Source organism: Echinops telfairi, unplaced genomic scaffold (assembly GCF_000313985.2).
Source record: "Echinops telfairi isolate 266 unplaced genomic scaffold, ASM31398v2 ScPeMD7_7458;HRSCAF=8496, whole genome shotgun sequence".
NCBI classification, from domain to species: domain Eukaryota; kingdom Metazoa; phylum Chordata; class Mammalia; order Afrosoricida; family Tenrecidae; genus Echinops; species Echinops telfairi.
In genome coordinates, this window is record NW_022111358.1 from 18,624,922 (window position 1) to 18,632,484 (window position 7,563).

Sequence of the window (7,563 nt, forward strand, 5' to 3'; positions counted from 1 at the left end):
TATGAGCCATTGACAGTAAAGCTGCTTTCTAAACTTCCACCCGATTCACAACAAAACATTTCAAAAATAACTAACATTAAAACATTACTTTTATCAACACTACAATTTTTATTGTTACTAACACCTGCTTTCTTAGAATTTATGGGGCTGCAATAAAATAATAGATGTAACAGGGTTCTGTAAAAATATAACTTCAGTATATTGAGATGATTTAAAATGAGGAGTTGAAAACTAGAATTTTCAACCATAATTAATTGACTGCAACATCGTGGCTGTGTGTTTTATCATTGGTTTTACTCTCATCTCTCTAGAAGTGACTCTCTGAGAAGACTGAGAGACAATGCTCAAAAATGAGAATGTACAATTACTTCATCAGTCATTCCAGGCTGTGATGTTTACATTTATTAAGGTCAACCACTTACTGCTCGGCTTAAAGATTTGATCATTGGCTTCATGTGAACGTTTCAACTCAGGCAGTAGACTTAATGAGCAGAGAATTCTAGCCGGAAGTGGGCGGGGATAAGTCAGAGATGCACTGTGCCGAGCAAGACCGAGACCACCTGAACCTGGGACCAGGAGGGAAAGCACGTGGGTTCCAATGGTTCTACTTGTGTCCAGAGGAGAGGGGATGGAGGTGAGACTATAGATCTGCACCCAAACGTGGACAGGTGATGCTGACGAGTACGACTTAGCAGGAGGCACACCCCACTGAGAAAGAAACAGCTGCAGACACCCCAAACGGCAGATGACCAGCCAAGGCCACTAGATCTCCTTGGGCCGTGTTATTTTCATATACCGTACATACTTGTGTGTAAGCTGAGTTTTCCAGCACGTTTTTTAATGCGGTTTTTGTGGTAAAATTAGGTGCCTCTGCTGATATTTGGGGTCAGCTTATACTGGCGTGCATACGGTATATATTTCTGAGAATTAAGCTTAATGAGCACATCTGCTACAAAGAGTCATTTCCAAGGAGCAATCATGGTGGTTATGCTGATAATAAAAAAATTTACTATAATCCATCAGGATGACTTCACTGCCTTAAGGATAGACCATCATTGATAGCCCATTTGTGTCGACTACAGAATGACCTCACTCCTGTCGAAAGGAGAATTCTGGCAACTAGGAAAAGAATTCCAGCACCTTAATCACCGCCCCACTCCTAGTTATTCTTCTTAACTCCTACTATATTTTAAAGTGTCCTATAAAACACCAAAGTGTATTAGGCACTACTGGCGGGAGGAAGAAATGAGAAACTGGAGGTTAACTGTGGTGGGGCAGATCACATTGAATAAGGGTAGATTTTTCAGTCTATTAAAGCAATTGCAGTTGATAAGTTGTACACCTGTAAAAAGTTGAATTGGCAAAAGTTGTGTGATAAGCTACACTTTACAAATCCAAGCTCACTGCTCTCTAGTCTATTCTGATTCAGAGTGACCTTCCAGGACAGGGCAGAACTGACCCTGTGGGTTTTCAAGGCTGTAAGGGAGCAGAAAGCCTCCTCTTTCTCCCACAGACTGGCTGTTGGATTTGAACAGCTGACCTTGCCAAACTCATAATTTGCAGCAATGAGCATAATGAGCAATGAGCAGCCAAACTCATAATTCACTACACCATCAGGGTTTCTTGATAGAAACTCGAGGGGGCTCCAACAAGTTTGTGAGGGGAAAAATAAAACTCAAAAGGCAATGTGCCTTGTTATAGAGGAATCCTGAACACAAGGGAGACAGATGCAGAATCAAATTCCAAAAGCTGATGGATTCTAGACTTTGGGAGCCACGAGAGCTGGATAAACCCCCGGGACTGTTGCCCTGGGATCTCTTTAAATCTTAAGCCATAAATATACCATGAACTCTGGTTTGACCCACATATTTGTTTAACAGGGTTAGTAGAAAAAAAAGGTTCCTGGAGCATTAAACTATTTTAAGAACAAACTATTTTAAGAACAATCTATATGGGATCAATTCTAACTCGTAGCAGTTGTCGCCAGAAAAGAACAACTAAGAATCTCTCCTGAAGTACAATGCCGTCTGTAGTAGGGTCATGGTCATCTACCTGCAAGGAACCCAATTAATGTGGCTATTATGTAAACCGACACACGAACCACTACTCCTAAAGATGAAGAGGCTAAAGATTTTTACTAACTGCTACAGTCTGAAATTGATCAGACATGCAATCAAGATGTATTATTAATGACTGGTGATTAGAATGCAACAGTTGGAAACAAAGAAAAGGATGAGGTGTTGGAAAAGATAAAATCAGTGATTAAAAACTATCTTGTAAATGGAATAGGTGATAGAAACAATAAAAAGTACATAATGAAGCATTTGCATGACCAATAAATTATTCACTGTACCTTTTTCCACAATATAAAGAGTAACTATACTTGTGGCTCTTAGCAGACGGGTTACACAGGGATCAGGTCAATGACATCTATGGAAAGACACGATGGAGAAGCTGACCAGCGTCAGTCAGAACAAGACCAGGGCCCGCTGAGAAACAGACCATCAGCTGCTCTTCAGCAGGAGCGACAGTTGAAGAGGAACAATAGAAAACCCAGTCTGGGAGAGCCCAAGTACCACTTTTAGTATACCCCACCTGAATGTAGATACCATCTCAAATGGACAAATTAAACAATAAGGACCAGACAAGTTGTCAAATGACATCAAGGTCATCATCTGTGGGGGTAAAAAAATGGAAAAGTCATTGAAGAGATAGGAATCCAAGAAAAGATCAAAATGTTTAAAAATCAAAATAAAGGTTAGAAGTGACTCTGAAACTTGCTCTGCAGTGTAAAGTCGCTAAAGCAAATACGAGAATGAAGTAAAATAGCCGAACCAAAGAGTTCAAAGGGCAACCGGAGAAGGCAGCTTCTTACACAACAAGATATCATAATGAAATGTGCAAAAGCCTAGAGTCAGAGAACTGAAGGGGAAGAACATGCTTGGCTTCTCTTACGTTCAAATAAATGAAGACTATGTTTAAGCCTCACGTGGCAATACTGAAAAATTCTATGTGTAAACTATTGAACAAGACAGGAAATATCAAAATAAGATGGAAGGAAGACAGAGCCAGTGTACAAAAAAGGATGAAGGGAAATAGAGTCACTGTATGAAAAGGAATTGATGACCGGTCAACAGATTCACTCACTCATTCACGGTCATGCTGTCGATTCCAGCTCATTCTGCTCCCACCGAGCTACGTCTCAGAAACCACGGGAGCCATTCTGTCCTGTCTCACCGGGTCGCTCGGCCCCAATCACATTAGGAGGTAGAACAATGGCATCAAGAACCAATGGCGTCAAAGGAAGACATCCAAGTTGCACTGAAAGCATCGTGAAAAACAGGCTTCCGGGAACTGAAGGGCTACCAATGGGAAGGTTTCGACAAATGGACCCAATGGTGGAAGCCTTCACTTGCCTATATCAAGAGAGGTGAAAGACCGATGACAAGAGATCCATGTTTGTTTCCATTCAAAAGAATGTGCAAATTGCCCGGCAATATCATTAATATCACACCCAAGTAAAATTTTCCTGAAGAGCATTCAAAAATGGTTGCAGCAGGACATTGACAGGGAAGAAATCCAAGCCGGATTCAGAAACGGACATGAAATAAGAGTTACTTATCATTGCTGATGCCAGATGAAGCTTGGCGAAAAGCAGAGCCTATCAGAAATGCTTTTTGCCTGTGTTTCAATGACTAGGCAAAGGCATCGATCATAACCCATCACAGATTACATTACAAAACGGGAATTTCACATGAACACTCAATTTTGTTCATACAGAATTTGTAAATAGACCAACTTGTGCGTCTGAGCCGTATCCATTCACCGTACTTATTCAATCTCTATGCTGAACAAATAATCAGAGAAGCAGGGCTATACGAGACCCCATTAGCTATCTGTATTGGAGGAGGACTCATTACCCGCAGAGAACGAAGCAGACCCTCAATGAAACGGATAGACACAGAGACAGCAACCGTGGGCACAAGTATAGAAAGGTTAAGAGGATGGCACCGGACTAGACAGCGTCTAAATGGCACCTAACAACAACGATATCGCTACATTTCTGAATCTACTCCTTCTTCTCCCCTCCTTCATTGCGGCTTCCTGAGCTCAGTACTTTAGATTCTCGCCTTGTCTTCCTCCCCGCATCCTTCTCATTCAGAGATGGTGCAGGTCAGGGCCCACTCCGCTCATACTCGTGACAAACACCACTTCTTTATTGGTGGAGACGGCCCCAGTGAATACCGAAGCAGGGTTAATATCCTTCTCAAAGCAGCACCCATCGTGACACTACTTGAACTAACAAGCAAACAGATTCCTCGCCTCTCCTTAACCTTCGCTACCAGATTCCATACAGAGCGTGTCCTCGCAGATACAGCCGTGAAGGAATGTTGGTCATATCACTTCTGTGCTTAGAAATCTGGAGCGCCTCCTCTTGCTTCCAAAATAAAGTACCAAGCCCCGGGTTCAGGATGTAAAGCTTGACACTCCCTGGCTCCGGTGCAAATGTTCGACTTCTTTATATGAAGACTTACGGGATGCCTTTCTTCCATTGTCACCTTAGGAAGCCCTTTCACCTTTCCTTCAGTCATGCTTGATAGCTTCTTGCTAAAAATTCTCACCATCATCTGTCTGATTCACTCCTCCAGATCCATTCTGCCCCAGCTTTCTTGGGAAGAATGAATGCTCCTTCCTCTGCATCTCCAGAGCGTTGTTTTGAACCTTTAATAACTAGCACTTTGCAGGTATGCATCGTTTCATCTTTGCACATATACCCAGTAGCTGAATCTACACAATAACTGCATCTTCATTCAATGCAAAATATCTATTTGGTACTCAATAATGGGTTCATACGCAACCACCCCAGGGAGGATGGTGCATGAGCAGTCGGTGATTTGTCCTGTTCTACCTGGGGTCGCTATGAGCTAGAACAGACTTAGCGGCACTTAACAACAAAAGCAATACTCCGTGAAGATGTGCTCAAAGAGGCAATGGCGTGGCCAGTGCTCCTGAACTTTGCAACAGGGTCGGGAATGGCTGTCTCTCTCCTTCCCTTCAGGCATCAATTTAACAAATACATGCAGATCGATTGGGCATCTACTGAGCTGTATGCAGAGCACATAGCTGTTAGTCCCTGCGCTATATGCAGAGCAGAGAGCTCTGGTTTCTCCCAAAGCCTCACACTGAATCTGAAGTAAGAGGAGCCAAGGGAGAACTACTGTAAGGAGCTGTTACACAGACTTTTCCACCTGTCATGCTCCCGTCCATAGGTGAAGGCACTGTGAAGGAAGCCTTGGGCTTCTGGAGAGTTATGGCACAATCTTGGCTCACCTTGATAAATATTGATCTTGTATAAATTACTCAGGAGAGGCAGACGATGGTTCTCCAGGCAACACACACAACCCCCAAGCCCCCTTTTTTTGCAAAGACATAAATCATCCATGAATAGAGCCCCACATACTCCATGAATAAGTCTCGGATTCCAAGATGCCTGATACTCAAGTAGTTTCTCACTCGAGTGCAGACCTCAATTTAAGCAAGCAGTCCGATGACATGAAGTTACAGTGACCTTTTGTTCGCTGTAAGGTGAGAGATAGATTTTCAAAGGTAAACATCGCATGTCTCAAAATAAACACCATTAAATGCCATTGCATATTTGTGCTTTTAATGAAGCTGATGGTAGGGCGATAGCTCTTTAGAAACGACTCACGTCGTGTTCATTCATTTTATAAGTTTTAATGGCTGCTACAAAGAGGAGGCTGTGTGTGTGTGTGTGTGTGTGTGTGTGTGGAGAATTTGTTTTCTTTAACTGCAGTTGATTATAGCCTTTGATTTCATCTGGAAAGGTTGTGAACAGCACAAAAAGGGGTCTGTGTGTGGTAAGGAGTCATTAAAATAAAGACCCAAAAGGCCACAAAATTGGTTTTCTCAGATTCTTGTAGTGAGATTAATAATGGGAGCATTTAACCTCTAGGGACTTCATCACTGAAGGGACAGGAGCGGATAAAGAGACCTAATGACAAATAGCGAGTGGCCTTTTGGTAGGAGCTGCAATTTGTCATTATAGCTCAAACAATGGGTCAGAATGCTGAAGCTTCTTGGGAAAAGTGGAGGACTGTGGCTTATGCTTTTTGATGCCTTTATTGATGTGACTCTCTCCTTTCAATGCTTTTTCTTTTTAAATCCACTTCAAACTTGTCAGGTTCTGGACATTTTTCTCCATTTCTTTCAAAACCTGAATTGTACATCTTCCCAGACACAAGAAATCTGATTTTTGTGAACTTATTGACAGAAAACCTTTCATAAGAACTCAATCATAAGGTCTCTCTCTCTCTAGCTATCTAAATATCTATCTATCTATCTCTCTATATATATACACACACACAAATATATGCATGGGTTGTTATTGACGTATCAGTTATAAAAGAGAAAATATCAAACCACAACTGCCCACAATTGGGCATGAATTAAATGAATTACAATACATTCCTGCAAAGGACTAAACTGTAGCAGTCAAAAAAGCAGAAGGTAGATATGACTATACTAGGTGGAATGTTGTCCCAATTGTATAGAACTGGGCAAGAAAAAAGGTTACTGAACAATATTCCTACTATGGTTCTATTTAAAGTAAATGAAACAAAATTCATATAGATCTGATAGATTCAGGTGACTCTTATGTATAGATCATGAATGCAGTGAGATATAGTACTTGATATGGCTCATCTTGCTATAATCTTTAAGAGTCCCACCAAATGACTGGGTAAACCAAAGCCCCCAAACCAAATTCACTGCCATTGAATTGATTCTAACCCATAGAGACCCTATAACTGGGTGGGACTATGCAAATGTGAGGTGCTTGTGACCCACCAAGTGGATTGGATGATTGCTAAGAACAGAAATAAGGTACAAGACACCCTATAGGGGTGATACCATGCATATAAAGTATCAATTGTCAAAAATTGAGATCCATTTTGCCATTCCTCGGAACTCAGGTGAGCCCTCTCAGAGGTGGAAAGGGGGGATCTCAAGCCCGCCAAGAAGGGAGAGCCAGGAGTGGTGTGCATCTGGCGTTCTTGCACTGGGAACCTCCTTGCTTCAGCAGACAGGGCTGTGGCACTAAAACTGGTGAGAGCCTCCCCGGCGAGGAACAGCATCAGCAGAACCAAGAGGGCAGCACGGACGGAGCCGGTGTGCTTTCCAGCCCATGGGAGAAGGAAGCTGAGTGTTTGGGGGCAGGTGGCTAGATGGCAGAGTAGGTTGCTTCCAGGAGCTTATAAATAGAGCTGAGTGCTGTAACACTTGTGCAGGGAAAAGGCCTGGTCTAGGAAGCAAGTGCCAGAGAGAGGCCTGACTGCAGGCATGGCTGAGAGGAGGCTGTGCCATTCAGAGAACTATATCCTGGGCATTCCTGAACCTGTTACATCCCTAATAAACCCCATTCTCATAAGTATCGTCTATGAGTTCCGTGTGGTCATTTCAGTAAATCATCAAACCCAGCAGAAAAGCACAGAGTGGATTGGGAGGAAGGGTTGGTGTTGGCAGCCCAGCACTTTTGCCACTACA